Raw genomic sequence first — 21,453 nt, 5'->3', positions numbered from 1 at the left:
GCCGATCCGGTCCCCGAGCTCCTCCGCTGGAGCCACCGAGCGCCGCCGCCTCGCGCCTTCACCGGCGACCGCTGCCCCCGCCGATCTGGTCACCGAGCTCCTCCGCCGGAGCCACCGAGCACCGCCCCTCGCCCTCCAAGCGCACCACCGCCCCGGCAAGTTCCTCCTCTTCGACTGGCGTGCTCCAGTGACTCCCTCCGGCGAGCTCCCTCCAAGTCCGGCAAGTCCCGCTCCGGCCAGCTACAGTACTCCGGCGACCTCAGCTATAGTGCCCCGGATCTGGATCTGGACGAGTCGGTTGACTTTTCCCCTCCTAACCCTAATTATTTTGCATACTTCATCATCTCATAACTTTGCAACCGTTGCTCCGATTCATGTGTGTAGCATATCGAAATGTTCGTCTCGACGAATACTTCATTTCATCTCATTGCATCATGTTCATTTGAGCTCATCTTGATGTCCTAAATGTTGTTGCAAGAGGGCTATGTGATCTTGTTTCAGATCCTTATCAGCAATTGGATATTTGTCATTTTTGCCATGATTGATGTGTGCCTCCTATGATCTTGAGCTCTACATGTGTTTTGGAGTATGCCATGTCATCTTTACAGGGGTGTATGCCATGTATTTTTGTGATCTCTCTGGTGACTAGCACAAGCATGCAAAGTAGCTTACTTATTGTTGCCGATTTTAGGGAATTAGAAATATTCTAAGCCATTGCCCTGTTTATATTTTTATGCCATGTGTTCATGTTGCTACCGAGTGATCCGTGCCTCTTTTGAGCATGATCAGTAAGGATGTTTTGTAGATATTGTGGTGCTCTATACATCTATGTCTTTGTTTGCATTTATGGAGCACCCTAGATTGAGACAATCGAGCTCTACTTTTGCTATAAAATGTTCCTCGCAGAATGTTTACATGTTAAGCATTTTTGCCGAGCTTGTTGTAGTTGATCCGTGCATGCTATATTTTTGTTCTTGCCATGTATAGCTTCTATGCCATGTGTACTTGCTGGGTGTATCCTTAGATTGTCATGCAATGCCTTGTAGTGAGTGCATTGAGCTCGTAAACATGCCTACTTGTTATCTGTTTTGCCATGTTCCAGTTTTCTACTAAGTCTGAATCTGTTAACGATAATTGCTATGTTCACATGGTTGCCATTTTATTTTATGATCCCTTTTTGCTTATGGTTAGTAAGGGACTTTTGTTGTATGCTTTGGGTGGCTTCATCTCAGGCCTTGCTTTTCCATGATATGTTCCTGTAGCATGTTGTTATCTTGCTCTTAACATTGCTTCTTGATGTTAAATTACTGACATGTTATTATTTTCGCCAAGTCTGTAACCTGATATCTTTTTCACTTTTGCCATGCTTGTTTGAACCTAATATTGAGTGAATTAGACGTAGCTCGGTGTTCATCTTTTGTCAAGCATCTTGAGTGGGTCCCTTCCATGTTTTTTTTGCTATGTTTGGGTGCAGTAGCTTGTTATTCTTGATGCATTTAGATGGTCTCGTGCTGTTAATCGCAGATCGGTGCCATATTTGTTTTGCTTGCCATTTCCAAATCGTGCATCCGATTCCGGTGATCTTTATATCGATTTCGACCGAAATCAAATCCTCTTTCTAGTGGCACTCTTGGTTTTCCAAGTTGAGGCCAGGTTCAATCATTCCTTTCCGAATCATGCATATGCATCGCATATCGCATCCCGCATATCATGACATGTTTTGCATCATGTTGTTTGTGCGTTGCACGTGGTTGATTGTGTCTCCCTTTGCTTGTTGTTCTTGCTTGAGTAGAGCTGGGAGACGAGTACGTGATCGAGGAGCCCGTTGAGTATGCTTACGAGGATCAAGCTAACGTCAACTCGGAGAACTTTGCAGGCAAGATGACCATACCCACGAAATCACTTCTATCTTTGCTGGCTAGATGCCCGCTCTTTTGCTATGCCTATGATACGATACCTACCACTTTCTTATCATGCCTCCCATATTGCCATGTCAACCTCTAACCCACCTTGTCCTAGCAAACCGTTGTTTGGCTATGTTACTGCTTTTCTCAACCCCTTTTATAGCATTGCTAGTTGCAGGTGAAGATTGGAGTTGTTCCTTGTTGGAACATGTTTATTGTTGGGATATCATTATTGTATCTTGTCTACTTTAATGCACCTATACACTTGGTAAAGGGTGGAAGGCTCGGCCTTATGCGTGGTGTTTTGTTCAACTCTTGCCACCCTAGTTTCCATCATACCGGTGTTATGTTCCTTGATTTTGTGTTCCTTACACGGTTGGGTTATAATGGGAACCCCTTGACAGTTCGCCTTGAATAAAACTCCTCAAGCAAGGCCCAACCTTGGTCTTACCATTCGCCAGCTAGCCTCCTTTTCCCTTGGGTTCCGCGGACTCAAGGGTCATCTTTATTTAAACCCCCGGGCCAATGCTCCTATGAGTGTTGGTCCAACCTGTCAGCCACCGGTGGCCACCAGGGGAAACTCTGGGCTGGCCTACCGGATGTTTGGACAATCCGATGTGCCCTGAGAACGAGATATGTGCAGCTCCTATCAGGATTTGTCGGGACATTCGGGTGGCTTTGCTGGTTTAGTTTTACCATTGTCGAGATGTCTTGTAACCGGGATTCCGAGTCTGATCGGGTTGTCTTGGGAGAAGGAATATCCTTCGTTGACCGTGAGAACTTGTGATGGGCTAAGTTGGGACACCCCTGCAGGGATTTGATCTTTCCAAAGTCGTGCCCGCGGTTATGGGCAGATGGGAATTTGTTAATGTCCGGTTGTAGATAACCTTTAACTTAACTAAAATGAATCAACAGAGTGTGTGGACATGATGGTCTCTTTTCGGCGGAGTACGGGAAGAGAACACGGTCTCGAGTTATGTTTGATCGTAGGTTGTTCTAGGATCACTTCCCAATCATAGTTTATCAACCATGCCTTTGCCTTCTCTTCTCGCACTCATTTGTGTATGTTAGCCACCATATATGCTAGTCACTTGCTGCAGCTCCACCTCATACTTTTACCCTTCCTATAAGCTTAAATAGTCTTGATCGCGAGGGTGTGAGATTGCTGAGTCCCCGTGACTCACAGATTACTTCCAAAACCAGATGCAAGGACCGATGTTACCACTCCAGGTGATTCGACTGAGCTCAAGTGGGAGTTCGATGAGGACTCAGGACGATACTATGTTTCCTTTCCAGACGATTAGTAGTGGTGCCCAGTTGGGGCGATCGGGGACTTTGTCGCATTTGGGGTTGTTCTTTATTTTGGTTCCGTAGTCGGACCATGAGTGTATCTGGATGAATGTAATGTTATTTATGCTATTGTGTGACGTGGCGAGTGTAAGCCAACTACGTATCTCTTTCCCTTATTTATTACATGGGTTGTGTGAAGATTACCTCACTTGCGACATTGCTTTCAATGCGATTATGCCTCTAAGTCGTGCTTCGACACGTGGGAGATATAGCCGCATCGAGGGGGTTACAAGTTGGTAATTAAAGCCTTCCCCGACCTTAGGAGCCCCCTACTTGATCGAATCGCTAGCGTTGTTGAGTCTAGAAAAATGTTTTGAGTCATTTAGGATTATATATATCGGAGAGTAGGATTCTTTTTACTCCTAGTCCCTTCATCGCTCTGGTGAGGCATCCTGACGTAGAGTTTTGACTCTTCTCTTCTCAAATTTCACTAAAAAAAATTAGGATCACGCGGGTATCTTGGAATCGTTCCGATGGATTTGTGACGAGAACATTGTTCTTGGTGCCTCCTGACATTTAGGGGTTGTGGCAGTGTCCCGGGGAGTTGAGCTCTGAGGTGTTGTCGTCACAATGTTATCGTTGCAATTCTGGAATACCTGAGTTTCGCCTACATCGAAAATCTCTTTTATGCAGTTGTTGGTGAGATAACCTGGACGCCACCCAATACTGTGGCAGGAGTTCTGGAGTATTGCCATAACTTGTATAATGGATGATTTTTGAAGGTTGAGGTAAATGATTTCCGAAGGTTTCTTGGTTATGTGTTGAAGGATGGATACAACTGGATGTAGGATTTTATAGCTTTGGGTGAGATATCATGCTTCTCTTGTATCCCCAACACCTGATTGCATAACCGAAAAGGTTCGGGAGTTTCATAGGTGGCAATTTATGTAGCTCTAGTATTTCTTCCGCGGATATTTGGTTTGGGATTGGGTAATCCTCACCAAGTATTTCTCCTTGAACGTACTTTGTTGTTTTATTCTTTTACCTCTATCTAAGTGGCTTGTCAATTTATGGAAGTGTGACCATTTCAATTGGAATGCTTTCGTTTATTTTGTTCGGATGTTAAGATTATATGTCGCAATTTCAATCCATTTGATTCATCTTGAATATATGTTTGTTAAGATGCTAACAGATGTCACCCTCTTCATGATGGCTCCTCCTACGCGTTCCCATCCTGATCCGCCACCACCACCTCCACCTCCGGAGGCATGGCAAGCTGTGATGGCCGCTACCAATGCAAACACGCAGCTGATCATGCAACTCTTGCAAGAGTGCAACCAAGGGAATCATGGCCATGGCAACAATCAGAATCAGTCTGCTACACTCAACCAGTTCCTCGCTAACCAGCCAAAGACCTTCAGCAACTATGTCGAGGCAACAGACGCTGATGATTGGCTCGTGGATATCTGCAAGCATTTCGAGTGTAGCAATGTCAGGCCTGAGGACTTTGTCAAGTTTGCCTCGTTCCAACTCAAAGACCAAGCTGCAGAATGGTATCAGCAATACAAAGATTCCAGAGGAGGCCGTGTGATTACCTGGGATGAATTCCGTCAAGACTTCAAATCTCACCACATTCCTCAAAGTGTTGTTGAGAGCAAGTGTGAGGAATTCCGCAACCTGAAGCAAGGCATCTTGTCTGTTTACCAGTATAACATCATGTTCCAGAAGCTCGCTCATTTCGCCAAGCAGGCCGTCCCTGATTGGAAGAGCATGAATTATCAGTTCAGAGGTGGCCTCAGAGAAGATCTTCACCTTGCTCTTGTGCTTTTTGAGCCTCACAAGTGCGATGAGTTTTACAACATGGCACTAAAACAAGAGGCTGCTCAACTCAAGTGCGATGCTCCCAAGAAGTGAGTCAGAGATGCAACTCCTTCTTCCTCAACTCAAGTGGCTACTAAGCAGCAAAAGTATTGGCTGCCTCCTCCTCCGTTTCGTCAGCCTTATCAGCAGAAGAGTAAAGGTGGCAATGGATCTTCCCACCCACCCAACCCAGGCTTTCAGAACAAGACTTCATCTCATCCTCCAAGATCAGGTGCTCCGTATCACCGTCCACTCTTGGAGGTCACGTGCAACAAGTGTCAGTAGAAGGGTCACTATGCCAACAAATGCTTCAATCAGAGGCGTCTTCCTCCTCCTCCTCCTGTGAGATCTGCTAGTACTGCAGTGGTCAAGCATGATCCCAAGTTCGCAAAGGTCAACATGATGAACGCAGCTCAGGCAGAGGACTCATTAGATGTGATTATGGGTAACCTTCCTGTTAACGATATTCCTGCAAAAGTTCTTTTTGACACTGGTGCATCGCATTGTTTCATCTGGAGTTGGCTTTCCAAGATATGCATAGACCGTTAGCAGTTGTTTCACCGGGTAAATGCTTGGACGCAAGCTATGTGGTTCTGGATGTTTCTATCACGTTGGGCGACTATAAGTTTCTGTCTTCTCCAATGGTCCTTGGTAACTGAGATATTGATCTTATTCTCGAAATGGATTGGCTTTCTAAGCACAAGGCTTGGCTTGATTGTGCTGCCAAGCAGATTCAATTGACACATTCGTCTGAGGATGTAATCGTCTTTGTCGCTCGTGATGATACCATCCGACTGTTTTCTCTCAAGGAGAAGGGTGAGCTGGATGCCATCTCTCAGATTCCAGTCGTTTGTGAATATCAAGACGTCTTTCCATAAGAGCTTCCAGGAATGCCTTCGCACCGGCTAGTTGAATTCATCATCAATCTTGAGCCTGGCAATGAACCTGTTTGCAAATGTCCTTACAAGCTTGGACCTGAATAGTTGAAGGAGCTGAAGAAGCAACTCGATATTCAAGAGCGTATGGGTCTCATCCAACCAAGTTCTTATCCATGGGGTTGTGGTGTTCTTTTCGTCAAGAAGAAGGATGGAATGGACCGACTTTGTGTCGACTACCGTCCATTGAACAAGAAGACCATAAAGAGCAAGTACCCACTTCCCAACATCAATGAGCTTTTCGAACAACTCAAAGGTGCTCAAGTATTCTCCAAGCTTGATCTCCATATGGGCTATCATCATATTCACATTCGTGAAGAAGATATCCCCAAGACAACATTCAGAACAAGGTATGGTTCATATGAATACACTGTCATGTCTTTCGGCCTCGTCAATGCACCGCCAACATTCTCTCACATGATGAACTTCAGCTTCAACGCCTACACAAATGACGTCGTCTTGGTCTACCTCGATGACATTTTGGTCTTTTCCAAGAACAAGGAGGATCATGCCAATCACTTGAGATTGGTGCTCGATAAGCTCAGAGAACATCAGTTCTATGCGAAGTTTGCAAAGTGTGATTTTTGGCTCGATGAGGTTCTCTATCTTGGACATATCATCTCCGACAAGGCCATAGTTGTTAATCCTGAGAAGGTGTCTGCAATTGTGTATTGGGAACCAACTCAGAACATGAAGCAACTCCGCAGCTTCCTTGGGCTCGCAAGCTATTGTCAAAGGTTCATTGAGAATTTCTGTAAGATCGAAAAGCCTCTTTCCAACCTTCTCCAGAAGCATGTGAAGTACGTCTGGTCGCCTGAATGTGACATCGCTTTCAACACCCTGAAAGAGAAGTTAGTCACTGCTCCAGTTCTGACTCCTCCTGATGAATCCAAACCGTTCGAGGTTTTCTGTGATGCTTTCCTTCAAGGTCTTGGTGCAGTGTTGATGCAAGAGAAGAAAGTTGTGGCCTATATGTCGGGACCCCGATCCTAAGTCACACCGATCTAGCATGTAACACATCATATCACTTTGCGGCCTCACGCACGGTATTCCCACGGGTGCCACCTTACCTGGCCCGGGACCGTTTGCGCCTTTTGGCTCACGTATATGATAGTGTCGCTAGCATCCATATGACAAAGAACCCGGGCCGACATGGCTAGTCGTGAACCCTAAGAGGCACTAACCCATGGGGACAGGCATACATGAATCAACTTCGAGCATGTCGGTAAGCAGCGTGTGAATCCGGGCTGTAGCACTAGGCTAACAAGACTCCGGATGTCACCGCGTGACATTTCCCCGAAGGGACAGGCACAGGAACGAAGTGAAACACATGCCGGCCAGTCAATTGTCCTGAACAGTAGTGCTGGGCTAGCAGGACTCCGGTGAACCAGGCTGTAGCGGACTACTATGGCTCAAGGAAGCACTAGACTACATTTCCCCATAAGAGAGGCTGCCACGGACAAACAACTAGATTGTCGGATCCCACACATAGCAATACATGTCACATGTACGCATAACATGCAAGTATGTGAGGTACAACATGGCATCACAACATAACGCAAACTCATATAGATAAAGGCTCAGAAGAACCACATAGCATTAAATACAAACAGGGGTCACATGACCCATCATTCAGAGCATACAAGCAACAAGCGGAAGCATTTCATGTCTGAGTACAGACAACTACAAATGAAAAAGGCTGAAGAGCCTGACTATCTACAACATCCGATCAAGATCGTAGCTGAGGTACAAGCTACTTGTCGAAGTCCACGTAAACTAGTAAGACCGAAGTCTCCGCTGCAAAAACATAAATAAAGCAACATGAGTACAAAGGTACTCAGCAAGACTTACATCAGATCCTATCATACATGCACCTGTATCAAGAAGGTAATGTGGAGTTTCGTTTGCAGCAAGCCAGCTTTGACTCAGTGGCTATCCTGTACTACGACTGCTGGTAACTCTTTTGAGGTGGCGCACACGAGTCCACTAATCACCATGTCAATACACTACTATGGATTCATTCCCGTCTTCCTGCGAGAAGGCCATCCATTGCATTCACACTTGTCTTGAGCATTTTAGAGTATCCACTTCAAGTTGTCTATGTACCACGTAAGCATCCAAGAAGTCCATAACCGAGGACACGGTTATTCGAATAGATCATGATAACCCTGCAGGGGTGTACTTCATCACACACGCTCTCACCACTTATCACCATATACCCGTCACGTATCTCGGCAACCTTCAAGCGGAAGCCTGGCGAGGGTGTCGGCCATGACCTAACTAACCACGCAAGACTCTAGTCCAGGTTTATCACCTATTTGGGTTCCATCCGCAAGGAGATCCGGCCGGGATGTCGCTCACGGGCACAAACGATGTGTACAGGGTTCCCGAGCCCACCATCCGGGTGCCACTCGGTACACCGGGCCACGTGTGCCTAGTCTGTCCCAAGTCCACCCTGCCGGGTGCCACTCGGTAGAAAAATAGCACTACCTACAAACACCAGAAACTATTTGCAACTCCTGGACAGAACTCAAGGCGGTTAATAAGTCGAGAGAGCTTGGAGCGCCCAGAGCCCAATGTGTGGTAGTAGCTAGTCATTGGACAACTTACACAGAACTTAGTTCTTAAGGACGGTCCCAATGAGACAACCCACCATGTACTCCTACATGGCCTCTCACCGCTACCTTTACCAAATCGTGTTCACACGCTTAACTCTCAGCACCAGAACATATCATAACACTCCAATTCATTCCCGATGAATCAGACCTGACATACTCTAAGCAATAGCAGGCAGGGCATGGTAGGAACACAACATGGCTCAATCAATTCCTACACATGCTAGTGGGTTTTAAATATTTACTGTGGCAATGACAGGTCATACAGAGGAATGGGTTCAACTACCGCAGTAGAAAATAGCAGTTGAATCGTTGTTGTCCTAATGCAATAAATGAGAGCAGGAGCGAAAGAGTGGGATTCTATCAGAATGAACAAGGGGGGTTTGCTTGCCTGGTAGAACAACAGGGGGGGCACTGCTTCACTAATAGGTACTCTCGAACACTTCCGAAGCAGGACCTATCGAGAAGGAACGGTGCCAATAATCAATACACAAGCATATGCAACAATATGATGCATGAACATGGCATGAAGATGTGATGTTGTTTGAGCTAATGCAACTAGTATTCAAATGGTTAAAGTCCATTTGAACTAAAGATTCAAATGCAACTCCAAAATAAGGTCTTAAATATGCCATAAGTGTGTTTTCACATATACAGCATGTATAGGTTGGTTTGTCATGCATGAAAATGGTACAGATGGATAGAATGAATTTTTCTGATAATTTTTCATATATAAAATATTTCAATCTAAGCTACGGTTGAATTTCTATGAATTTTTGAAGTTTTGAACATTTTCTGGAATTTCCTGTTTAAAAATAATTCCAGAAAAAGAATAACTGCGTTAGCATGACGTCAGCATTGCGTCAGCGGTCAACGGCGCTGACCAGGTCAAACCTGACACGTGGGGCCCACACGTCAGTGTCATGGTTAATTAACAGAGGGTTTGTTAATACTAACTACAAATCTAATTAAAAGGATTAGTGGCGCTGGACCCATTGTCAGTGTCACAGAGGGGGGGGGGGTAATTAACGCCTAACTACAAGCCACGTCAGCCCACCGGAGTTTGGCCGGTGGCGACCAATACCACGGTGGCAACTCGCCGGACTTGCGCTACGAGCGGCGGATGGACGCGCGGAGAACACCGGGGCGTAGCCCGTCGTCGTCTGCATCCAGCAGAGCAGGTGGGAGGCTGCGGGGGCGCTGGAGCTCGCCGGAGCGGAGCTCGCGGCGGCGGCCGGAGCTCGGGCTCAAGCGGCTGCGGGCTACAGACCACGGGGAGGCAGGGGAGAAGGGGGAATCGATGCAGGGGCTCACGGCGGACTCGATGGCGTCGACGGCGAGCTCGGGGACAGCCGGACGGCGACGTGCGGGCGGTGGAGATCTGCGGCGACCGGCGATGAAGAAGACGACGGTGGCGACGATGGAGGCCGTCTGGAGGTGCGTTGCTCGACGAGGAGGGAGAGGGGATCACGGAGGAGCTGTGGAGCGCGTCGTGGAGGCGAGGTCGTGGCTGTGTGCGCGATAGAAGTGGCCGGTGGCGGCAATGGTGCTCGGCCATGAGAGAGAGAGCGAGGGAGAGGAGAGGAGAGGACTGGGGAGAGTGAGAGGGGTACGGGGCGGCGCGTGGCGACGCGCGGGTGATCCAGGCGATGAGAGGAAGAAGCAGGATGTGGCGGAAGACGTGGCCGCGGCGTGCGTCGTGCCCGGCTTCTCCTCTGCCTACTGGCAAGAGGTAGAAGACGGGGCTGCCCCTAGTGGGCTGGGCCGCCACGTGGGCTGGCCAGCTGGGCCGCCAGGTAAGGCCATGTAAGCCTTTTTTTCTATTTTTGTTTTGTTTTCTATTTATCTGACATTTGTTCTGATTTAGTAATAATACCAATCAAATTATTTTCTTCTGAAAATTAATGTAGGAACTTAATTGGATTATTCCAAAGCCCCACAGTAAAAATCAGAATTATTGGACAATATTTCATATATAATAAAATATTTCCCCAACGCAAATAATTACTGAATTAACTCAAATGGCCAAAAATAAATACTTCTGAGCTCCCAAAAATATTGGTTGGGATTTTATCTGTGGCCAATATTTTTAGAGAAAATCAGGAACATTTTCTTGGGCCAAATTGAAACAATTTTTATCTAGGTCATTTCCAGAAATGATTTCTGAGGGTTTCACAAATCCCCATTTCAAATTTAGATGGAATTTAAACATGATGCACAACTGACTAGCTGGTCTAGGTCATACCAGAACTAGGGATGTGACACTATACCTCTCGCCAGTTGAACCCAACGAAAAGAACTACCCCACTCATGACCTCGAGTTGGCGGCAGTTGTCCATGCTCTTTTAACTTGGAGACATCCCTTGTTGGGAAGAAAAGTGGACATCTTCACTGATCATAAGAGTCTCAAGTACATCTTCACTCAGCCAAACCTCAACCTCAGGCAGACTCGTTGGGTCGAAATGATTCGAGAGTATAATCGAGTATCGAATATACTCCAGGCAAGGCCAATGTAATTGCTGACGCATTGAGTAGGAAGGCTTACTGCAACAGTCTGATTCTCAAGCCTTACCAACCAGAGTTTGTGAAGCTTTCCGCAAACTCAATCTGCAAGTTGTTCCTCGAGGATTTCTGGCCAACCTCCAAGTCTCTCCTACTTTGGAGGATCAGATTCGTGAGGCTCAACTTCTTGATGCTATGGTGAAGAAGGTGAAGACTGGGATTGCCAAGAGTCAACCCAAGTTCAAGTGCTATCGTCTTGATGACAAGGATACTCTATTCTTCGAGGATCACATTGTTGGGCCTAAAGGTGACATTCGTAAAGTCATTATGAACGAGGCTCACAATTCACTCCTCTCTATCCACCCTGGAAGTACAAAGATGTACCAGGACCTCAAGCAGTCGTATTGGTGGACTCGAATGAAGCGCGAAATTGATCAGTTCGTGAATGAATGTGACGTATGCAGAAGAGTGAAATCAGAACACCAACGACCAGCTGGTCTCCTCCAACCTCTTGCCATTCTAGAATGGAAGTTTGACCATATTAAGATGGACTTCGTGACTGGATTTCCAAAGTCCAAGCGTGGCAATGATGCTATCTTTGTTGTCATCGACAAGCTCAGTAAAGTGGCTCATTTCCTTCCTATCAAAGAATCTATCACATCAGCCCAGTTGGCTGAGCTATATACCTCCAGGATTGTCTCTCTGCATGGCATTCTGTAGTTGATATCTTCAGATCATGGCAGCATCTTCACCTCTAAGTTCTGGTATTCTTTTCAGAAGGCCATGGGCACGAACATTCGCTTCAGCACAGCCTTTCATCCTCAACCCAGTGCCCAAGTCGAGCGAGTTAACAAAATTCTTGAAGATATGCTCAGGGCATGTATCATCTCTTTCGATATGAACTGGGAAGATTGTCTTCCATATGCCGAGTTCTTCTACAACAACAGCTTCCAAGCGAGTTCGGGCAAGGCCCCATTCGAAATTCTCTATGGCAGGAAGTGCCGTACTCCTCTTAACTGGTCAGAGACTGGTGAACGCCAACTTCTTAGCAATGACTTGATCACAGAGGCTAAAGAAATGTGCAAAGTCATTCGTGAAAATCTGAAAGCCGCACAATCGCGCCAGAAGAGTTACTATGATAGCAAACATCGTGACTTGTCTTTCGAGATCGCAGACCATGTCTACCTCCGTGTCTCTCCAATGAAAGGTACTCGTCGCTTCGATATCAAAGGGAAGCTTTCCCTGAGATATGTGGGTCCTTTCAAGATCATTGGCAAAAGAGGCGATCTCGCCTATCAACTTGAGCTTCCATCCAACTTTGCAAACGTGCATGACGTGTTTCATGTCTCTCAGCTCCGCAAGTGTTTCAAGACTCCTAACCGCACCATCAACTTTGAAGAGATTGATCTCCAAGAAGACCAGTCTTATTGTGAGCACCCCATTGCTATTCGTAAAGAAGCTGAGTGCAAGACTCGCAACAAGTCTATCAAATTCCTGAAAGTCGAGTGGTCACATCATTCCAATCGTGAAGCCACCTGGGAACGCGAGGATCACCTCCGTTTTGAGTACCCGGAGTTTTTCCAGTCCTAGATCTCGGGACGAGATCCTTTCGTAGTGGTGGAGTGTTGTAACACCCCGTATGTAACATGCCATATTTGTATTCCAACTCTTGCCTTTTCCGGCACTAAGTTATGTTATTTCATCATTGTCGGGTTTTTTTCTTCGAGTTGTTTTGTCTTTGTCATGCATATCATATCATGTCATCATGTGCATTGCATTTGCATACATGTTCGTCTCATGCATCCGAGCATTTTCCCCGTTGTCCGTTTTGCATTTCGTCGCTCCTATGTCCTCCGGTGCCCCTTTCTACCTCTTTTCGTGTGCGGGTGTTAAACGTTTTCGGATTGGACCGAGACTTGTCATGCGTCCTTGGTTTACTACCGGTAGACCGCCTGTCAAGTTTCGTACCATTTGCACTTTGTTTGATACTCCAACGGTTAACCGAGGGACCGAAAAGGCCTCGTGTGTGTTGCAGCCCAACACCCCTCCAAAGTAGCCCAAAACCCAACTAAACCCACTCCATCATCTAGGCCATTCGATCACGATCGTGTGGCCGCAAACCGTGCTCAATTTGGATCCTCCTAGGTCCTCCTACCTCTATAAAAGAGCATCCCACCCCGAAATTCCGGGTCCAAACCACCCTAACCCTAAAAATTCGCTCGCGCTGTCGCCGGACATGTCTGCCTCCGCGCCGGAAACCGCCCCGAGCCAGTGAGCGACCGACACGTGGCACCGCCGGCCTCCTTCGCTGCCAGGCCTGCGTGGCCCAGCCGCATCCATCCATCTCCGGCGCCGCCGCCTCGCGCCTTCGCCGGCGACCGCCGCCCCTGCGGATCCGGTCGCCGAGCTCCTCCACTGGAGCCACCGAGCACCGCCCCTCGCCGTCCAAGCGCACCACCGCCCCGGCGAGTTGCTCCTCTTCGACTGGCGTGCTCCGGTGACTCCCTCCGGCGAGCTCCCTCCAAGTCCGGCAAGTCCCGCTCTGGCCAGCTACAGTACTCCGGCGACCTCAGTTATAGTGCCCCGGATCTGGATCTGGACGATTCGGTTGACTTTTCCTCTCCTAACCCTAATTATTTTGCATACTTCATCAGCTCATAACTTTGCAACCGTTGCTCCGATTCGTGCGTGTAGCATATCGAAATGTTCGTCTCGACGAGTACTTCATTTCATCTCATTGCATCATGTTCATTTGAGCTCATCTTGATGTCCTAAATGCTGTTGCAAGAGGGCTATGTGATGTTAGTTTCAGATCCTTATCAGCAATTGGATATTTGTCATTTTTGCCATGATTGATGTGTGCCTCCTATGATCTTGATCTCTACATGTGTTTTGCATTATGCCATGTCATCTTTATAGGGGTGTATGCCATGTATTTTTGTGATCTCTGTGGTGACTAGCACAAGCATGCAAAGTAGCTTACTTATTGTTGCTGATTTCAGGGACTTAGAAATATTCTAAGCCATTGCCCTGTTTATATTTTTATGCCATGTGTTCATGTTGCTACCGAGTGATCTGTGCCTCTTTTGAGCATGATCAGTAAGGATGTTTTGTAGATATTGTGCTGCTCTATCCATCTATGTCTTTGTTTGCATTTATGGAGCACCCCAGCTTGAGTCAATCGAGCTCTACTTTTGCTATAAAATGTTCCTGGCAGAATGTTTACATGTTAAATATTTTTGCCGAGCTTGTTGTAGTTGATCCGTGCATGCTATGTTGTTGTTCTTGCCATGTCTAGCTTCTATGCCATGTCTACTTGCTGGGTGTATGTTTAGATTGTCATGCAATGCCTTATAGTGAGTGCATTGAGCTCGTAAATATGCCTACTTGTTATCTGTTTTGCCATGTTCCAGTTTTCTACTAAGTCATAATCTGTTAACGATAATTGCTATGTTCACATGGTTGCCATTGTATTTTCCTATCCCTTTTTGCTTATGGTCAGTAAGGGACTTTTGTTGTATGCTTTGGGTGGCTTCATCTGAGGCGTTGCTTTTCCATGATATGTTCCTTTAGCATGTTGTTATCTTGCTCTTAACATTGCTTCTTGATGTTAAATTCCTGACATGTTATTTTCGCTAAGTCTGTAACCTGCTATCTTTTGCACTTTTGCCATGCTTGTTTGAACCTGTTATTGAGTGAATTAGCCGTAGCTCAGTGTTCATCTTTTGTCAAGTATCTTGAGTGGATCCCTGCCATGTATTTTGTTGCTATGTTTGGGTGCAGTAGCTTGTTGTTCTTGATGCATTTAGATGGTCTCGTGTTGTTAATCGCAGATCGGTGCCATATTTGTTTTGCTTGCCATTTCCAAACCGTACATCCGATTCTGGTGATCTTTATATCAATTTCGACCAAAATCAACTCCTCTTTCTTGTGGCACTCTTGGTTTTCCAAGTTGAGGCTAGTTTCAATCATTCCTTTCCGAATCATGCATATGCATCGCATATCGCATCCCGCATATCATGACATGTTTTGCATCATGTTGTTTGTGCTTTGCACGTGGTTGATTGTGTCTCCCTTTGCTTGTTGTTCTTGCTTGGGTAGAGCCGTGAGACGAGTACGTGATCGAGGAGCCCGTTGAGTACGCTTACGAGGATCAAGCTAACGTCAACTCGGAGAACTTTGCAGGCAAGATGACGATACCCTCGAAATCACTTCTATCTTTGCTTGCTAGATGCTCGCTCTTTTGCTATGCCTATGCTACGATACCTACCACTTGCTTATCATGCCTCCCATATTGCCATGTCAAACCTCTAACCCACCTTGTCCTAGTAAACCTTTGTTTGGCTATGTTACCGCTTTGCGCAGCCCCTCTTATAGCGTTGCTAGTTGCAGGAGAAGATTGGAGTTGTTGCTTGTTGGAACATGTTTATTGTTGGGATATCATTATTGTATCTTGTCTACTTTAATGCACCTATACACTTGGTAAAGGGTGGAAGGCTCGGCCTTATGCCTGGTGTTTTGTTCCACGCTTGTCGCCCTAGTTTCCGTCACACGGGTGTTATGTTCCTTGATTTTGCGTTCCATACACGGTTGGGTTATAATGGGAACCCCTTGACAGTTCGCCTTGAATAAAACTCCTCCAACTAGGCCCAACCTTGGTTTTACCATTCGCCACCTAGCCTATTTTTCCCTTGGGTTCCACGGACTCAAGGGTCATCTTTATTTAAAACCCCGGGCCAGTGCTCCTCTAAGTGTTGGTCGAACCTGTCAGCCACCGGTGGCCACCAGGGGCAACTCTGGGCTGGCCTACCGGAAGTTTGGGCAATCCGATGTGCCCTGAGAACGAGATATGTGCAGCTCGTATCGGGATTTGTCGGCACATTCAGGTGGCTTTGCTGGTTTAGTTTTACCATTGTCGAGATGTCTCGTAACTGGGATTCCGAGTCTGATCAGGTTGTCTTGGGAGAAGGCATATCCTTCGTTGACCGTGAGAGGTTGTGATGGTCTAAGTTGGGACACCCTTGCAGGGATTTGATCTTTCGAAAACCGTGCTCGTGGTTATGGGCAGATGGGGATTTGTTAATGTCCGGTTGTAGATCACCTTTAACTTAACTTAATAAAATGAATCAACAGAGTGTGTGGCCGTGATGGCCTCTTTTCGGCGTAGTTCGGGAAGAGAACATGGTCTCGAGTTATGTTTGATCGTAGGTTGTTCTAGGATCACTTCTTGATCATAGTTTATCAACCGTGCCTTTGCCTTCTCTTCTCGCACTCATTTGTGTATGTTAGCCACCATATATGCTAGTCGCTTGCTGCAGCTCCACCCCATACTTTTACCCTTACTATAAGCTTAAATAGTCTTGATCGCAAGGGTGTGAGATTGCTGAGTCCCCGTGACTCACAGATTACTTCGAAAACCAGATGCAGGGACCGATCATACCACTCCAGGTGATTCGACTGAGCTCAAGTGGGAGTTCGATGAGGACTTAGGACGATACTATGTTTCCTTTCCAGACGATTAGTAGTGGTGCCCAGTTGGGGCGATCGGGGACCTTGTCGCATTTGGGGTTGTTCTTTATTTTGGTTCCATAGTGGGACCATGAGTGTATGTGGATGAATGTAATGTTATTTATGCTATTGTGTGACGTGTAGAGTGTAAGCCAACTACGTATCTCTTTCCGTTATTTATTACATGGGTTGTGTGAAGATTACCTCACTTGCGACATTGCTTTCAATGCGGTTATGCCTCTAAGTCGTGCTTCGACACGTGGGAGATATAGCCGCATCGAGGGCGTTACACTTGTGCTAGACACTACATTGATCACTAAAATTGAAGACAAGCACCTATGTAAATATGGCATGACATAACTCAAAACAAATATAGAGCTCATGCTCATATGAAGCACACATCATATGTGACAAAAATGACAAATCACCACAAACTTATAAGTAGCAGCAGTAAACATTTTATAGCACTCTTGCATCAATGATTAGGGCATCAAGATGAACTCAAACAAGAATGCCACAATGAAATGAAGAGCATCTCACAATGAACACTTTGATATATCATGTGCATGAAATGGAGCAACAGTCACGGAGATATGATGTGATGAACAGGGCATAAAAATAACAGAGAGCTCCGGGACTTGGTGGAATTTCACCTCCGCGGAAGTCAACACGGGACGGAGCGGTACCATGACGGAGTGGATCGTGACGCTGGGTGGCGTTTGGTTCGATGGATGGGTGGATCTGGTCCACCTTTTCCAGATCCACCGGAGAGGAGACTCCGGCGATCTTGCCAGCGAGCATCGGCGCATGCATCGGCGAGGCAATGCGGTGGCCGGCGAACGGCGCGGCAGGGCGGCGAGGCAAGGCGCAAGGGAGGTGGCACTAGCTGGCGGCGGTCGGAGGCGCGCAGGGCCGGGAGGCAAGCGGCGGTGACGATTTTGTATTATATGAGTTATGTCATTTGGTGACCAAATGTTGTTTGGATTCCCGGATGAGATCACAGACATGACGAGGAGTCTCGAAATGGTCGAGAGGTAAAGATTCATATATAGGAGGATAGTATTCGCACACTGGAATGTTTTGGGGGGGATCGGGTACGTATCGGGTCACCGGAACGGGTTCCGGGCACCCCACGGCAAATATATGGGCCTTATTTGGCCAAGGGCGGGACAAACCAGCCACTAAGGGGCTGGTGCGCCCCCATATTGGCTGGCCTAATTGGAGAAAGGAAAAGGGGAGGAGGAAAGGAAATAGAGGAAATAGGATTCCCCCTTCCTTTCCCCTCTCCCCTCTCCCCACTTTCCTTCCCCCCTCCGGAGATAAGGAAAGGGGGAGGCCGAATTGGAGGAGGCCCCCAAGTAGGATTCCTCCTACTTGGGGTACCCCATGGCTGTTCCCCTCCCCCTCACACCTATATATATGTGGGGAGGGGGCGCCTAGAACACACAACAAATATAGTTAGCCGTGTGTGGGGCCCCCTCCATAGTTTACGCCACCGGTCATATTCACGTAGTGCTTAGGCGAAGCCCTGCGCGGATCACTTCACCATCACCGTCACCATGCCATCGTGCTGACGAAACTCTCCCTCGACACTTTGCTAGATCAAGAGTTCGAGGGACGTCATTGAGCTGAACGTGCGCAGAACTCGCTGGTGCCGTATGTTCGGTACTTGATTGGTTGAATCAAGAAGACGTTCGACTACATCAACCGCGTTAAACTAATGCTTCCGCTTTCGGTCTACGAGGGTACGTGGACACACTCTCCCCTCTCATTGCTATGCATCTCCTAGATAGATCTTGCATGAGTGTAGGAATTTTTTTGAAATTGCATGCTACGTTCCCCAACAGTGGCATCCGAGCCAGGTCTATGCGTAGATGATATGCACGAGTAGAACACAAAGAGTTGTTGGCGGTGATAGTCATACCGCTTACCACCAATGTCTTATTTTAATTCATTGCTATTGTTGGATGAAGCGGCCTGGACCAACCTTACATGACCACTGTCATGAGACCTGTTCCACCATCAGACATGAGGTGGCTGGCAGGTGTCTGTTTCTCCAACTTTAGATGAATCGAATTTGACTGCGGCCGGTCCTTGTTGATGGTTAAAACAACAAACTTGACGAAACACCATTGTGGTTTCGATGCTTAGGTAAGAAAGGTTCTTGATAGAAGCCTGTAGCAGCCACGTAAAACTTGCAACAACAAAGTTGAGGATGTCTAACTTGATTTTGCAGGGCATGTTGTGATGTGATATGGTCAAGACATGATTTGATATAAATTGTTGTATGAGATGAACATGTTTTGTAGAAGTTATCGGCAACTGGCAGGAACCTTATGGTTGTCGCTTTACTGTCTAAAATGCAAATGCCATGCAATTGCTTTACTTTATTATTATGTGTTAGCGATAATTGTAGAAGCAATAGTTGGCAAGACGACCACGACGCTACGATGGAGATCAAGGTGTCTATCCGGTGATGATGGATATCATGACGGTGCTTTGGAGATGGAGATCAAAGGCACAAGATGATGATGGCCATATGATGTCACATATTGTCGGTGCACAAAAGGAGGGGTCCTATTTTGTACCCCTTTACTTGTGCGCGGGCAGTTGGAGGCACGTGTGCGGCCACACCTAGCGGGGAAGAGAAAGGAGGCAAAGCCACAAGACAACCAGAACAAGCCAAACCAGAAACGTGAGGAGCAGAGGGGCGAGGTGGACTCCCCGGCAAGGCCCTTGCCGGGCGGGCCTCCACAGCCCCGGCAAGAACCTTGCCGGGGCTACTTGCCCGCCGCCAGTAGAGATGCCCCACCCCCCCTTGAGCCCAAGAGTTCCAACACCATTAACCACTTTGCAACCGAGGCTCGGGAGGCACCTCCATGGTGGCATGAAAATCTTTGTGGAGACCAGAAGCACACATGACTAGATGGTGACTAGAAGATGACAATCCTCGGCAAGATCCTTGCCAAGGATACTCACGATACCCCCAGCAAGATCCTTGTTGGGGACGACCACGATGCCATGGCAAGACTCTTGTCGGGGCCCCGGCAAGACTCTTGCCGAAAACATGTGTGGGGCCGCAGCCAGGCCCACGTCTGCCAAGACTCCACTGCCGTTCCCACGCAGCTGCAGCCCACCAGCTAGGCAGGCACCCGCGTGGCGACGTGCGGCCTCTAGGCCGACTCGACAAGCACGTGCGTGGTGGCATGCAGATCTTCGTGAAGATTCAGCCACCGCACCAACTGAGCAGCGAGCCAACGTGGCACTACACGCCTCGTTAGTTTGGACGTGCGTTGAAGCCAGCCGAGGCGGCGACAGCTGGGACGAGCTTCCTTGCCATCCCCAATAAAGCAAGAAGGGCACGTCGGTAGCGCATTAAATGCACTTGTCCTATAGTGCCAGGAGATAGACTCGATCATTGTATAGCTTTTCACCTCCGGTGTGCCACTTTGGCAGCCCCTTTGACTATAAAAAGAGGCCCGCGGTGTACTGAGAGAGGATTTGGATTTTTTGGACCCTGCAGACCTTTCAGCTTATCCAAGAACACCATATAAACATAAACCAGCAGGAGTAGGGTATTACGCATCACTTGCGGCCGAACCTGGATAATCTCCCTGCGTTAATCTCTCAATCCCGCTCTTTCCATAGCTCCGCGCCCGCCAACCATAGAAATAAGGGATTCCTCATGATCCCGGAGGTGTTGTTTCCCCCGACATCTTCTCCATGCCAGGTAGGGGGCGCAAGCCGTGGAAATCTGGTTTTGGAGCCGACCCAATGACTCTTTCATGGGGACGGCTCGAAGTGAGAAGGCTATGTCGGTCGGCCGCCCTCTGGTGTTGTCTGCAGCTTCGACAGCCATCCGTGTGGCCCCGAAAAGCTAAGTCATGTAAAATTTTGGCTAATTTCATTTATGTGAGTCCGTCCTCTCCTAAACATCTCTTTCCTTGTATGGGACCCTTTCACTTTTGGGTCTCTGTCTCGAGTCTGCTCGACAGTTCATGCGACCGCGCTGAGAACGACAAGGCGGCCTACCCGCTATGAGCCACAATCTTGTCCTAATTTGTGTCCGCTCGACAGTTCAAGCGACCGCGCTGGAAGCGACAAGGTGGTTTACCCAGCAGCAAGCGTCCTCCCAGCAGGGTACTAAGGATTCGTCCTCAAAGAACCACGGCATGGGTTTACGCAACGGCAGCCTTATCTCACTAAGCGGAGTGTGCAAACATACAAAGAAAGATCTAACAGGAAGATAGCATGCAAGATATTGAAGTACTATAGAGTTATATTACATCAAATAATCATTGCGGTTCTAACTTAAGATAAAACTGTATTGGTATTGAACTCGCAGTGGCAACGAGAAATGGGGTGCCTAGTCCCGGCGCTGGCCCTCAACCCTGTCAACTCCATCGACGCAGTTGATGATGGGATTGATACGCTCCTTGAGAACCGCCACCTTGGTGAGTACCTTGGTCAGGGTGCCCTGGCAGAGCCTCCGAGACTCGTTCGCCAGATAAGTTTCCCGGTTGGAGTGGAGCTGCTCCAGGGCTGCAAGACCGCCTTCGAAGAGCAGGTTCAGTCTGGCGTTGGGACTCACGTTAGGCTCCGGGAGGTACCTCACACCTAGCATCCCCATGGCAGCCAGCTTCGTGGTGATCCTGCCAGCAACGTTGGCGAGGCGGCTAACCCAATGGTTTATGCTCTCCGTGTACTCCTTGTGTGCAGCGGCATCATCCATCCGTAGCTGCCTATCCTCCTCCAGGTCCCTGGTTAAGATCTCTTCCCAAGCCCTGACCTCCGAAAGTGTCCCCTCAAGGCCCTCCAGCTTCAGCTTCAGGTCATTGA

Source organism: Triticum aestivum, chromosome 2A, assembly GCF_018294505.1.
Source record: "Triticum aestivum cultivar Chinese Spring chromosome 2A, IWGSC CS RefSeq v2.1, whole genome shotgun sequence".
NCBI lineage: Eukaryota > Viridiplantae > Streptophyta > Magnoliopsida > Poales > Poaceae > Triticum > Triticum aestivum.
The sequence above is the reverse complement of the archived record's forward strand: the minus strand, read 5'-3'. Positions refer to the sequence as shown.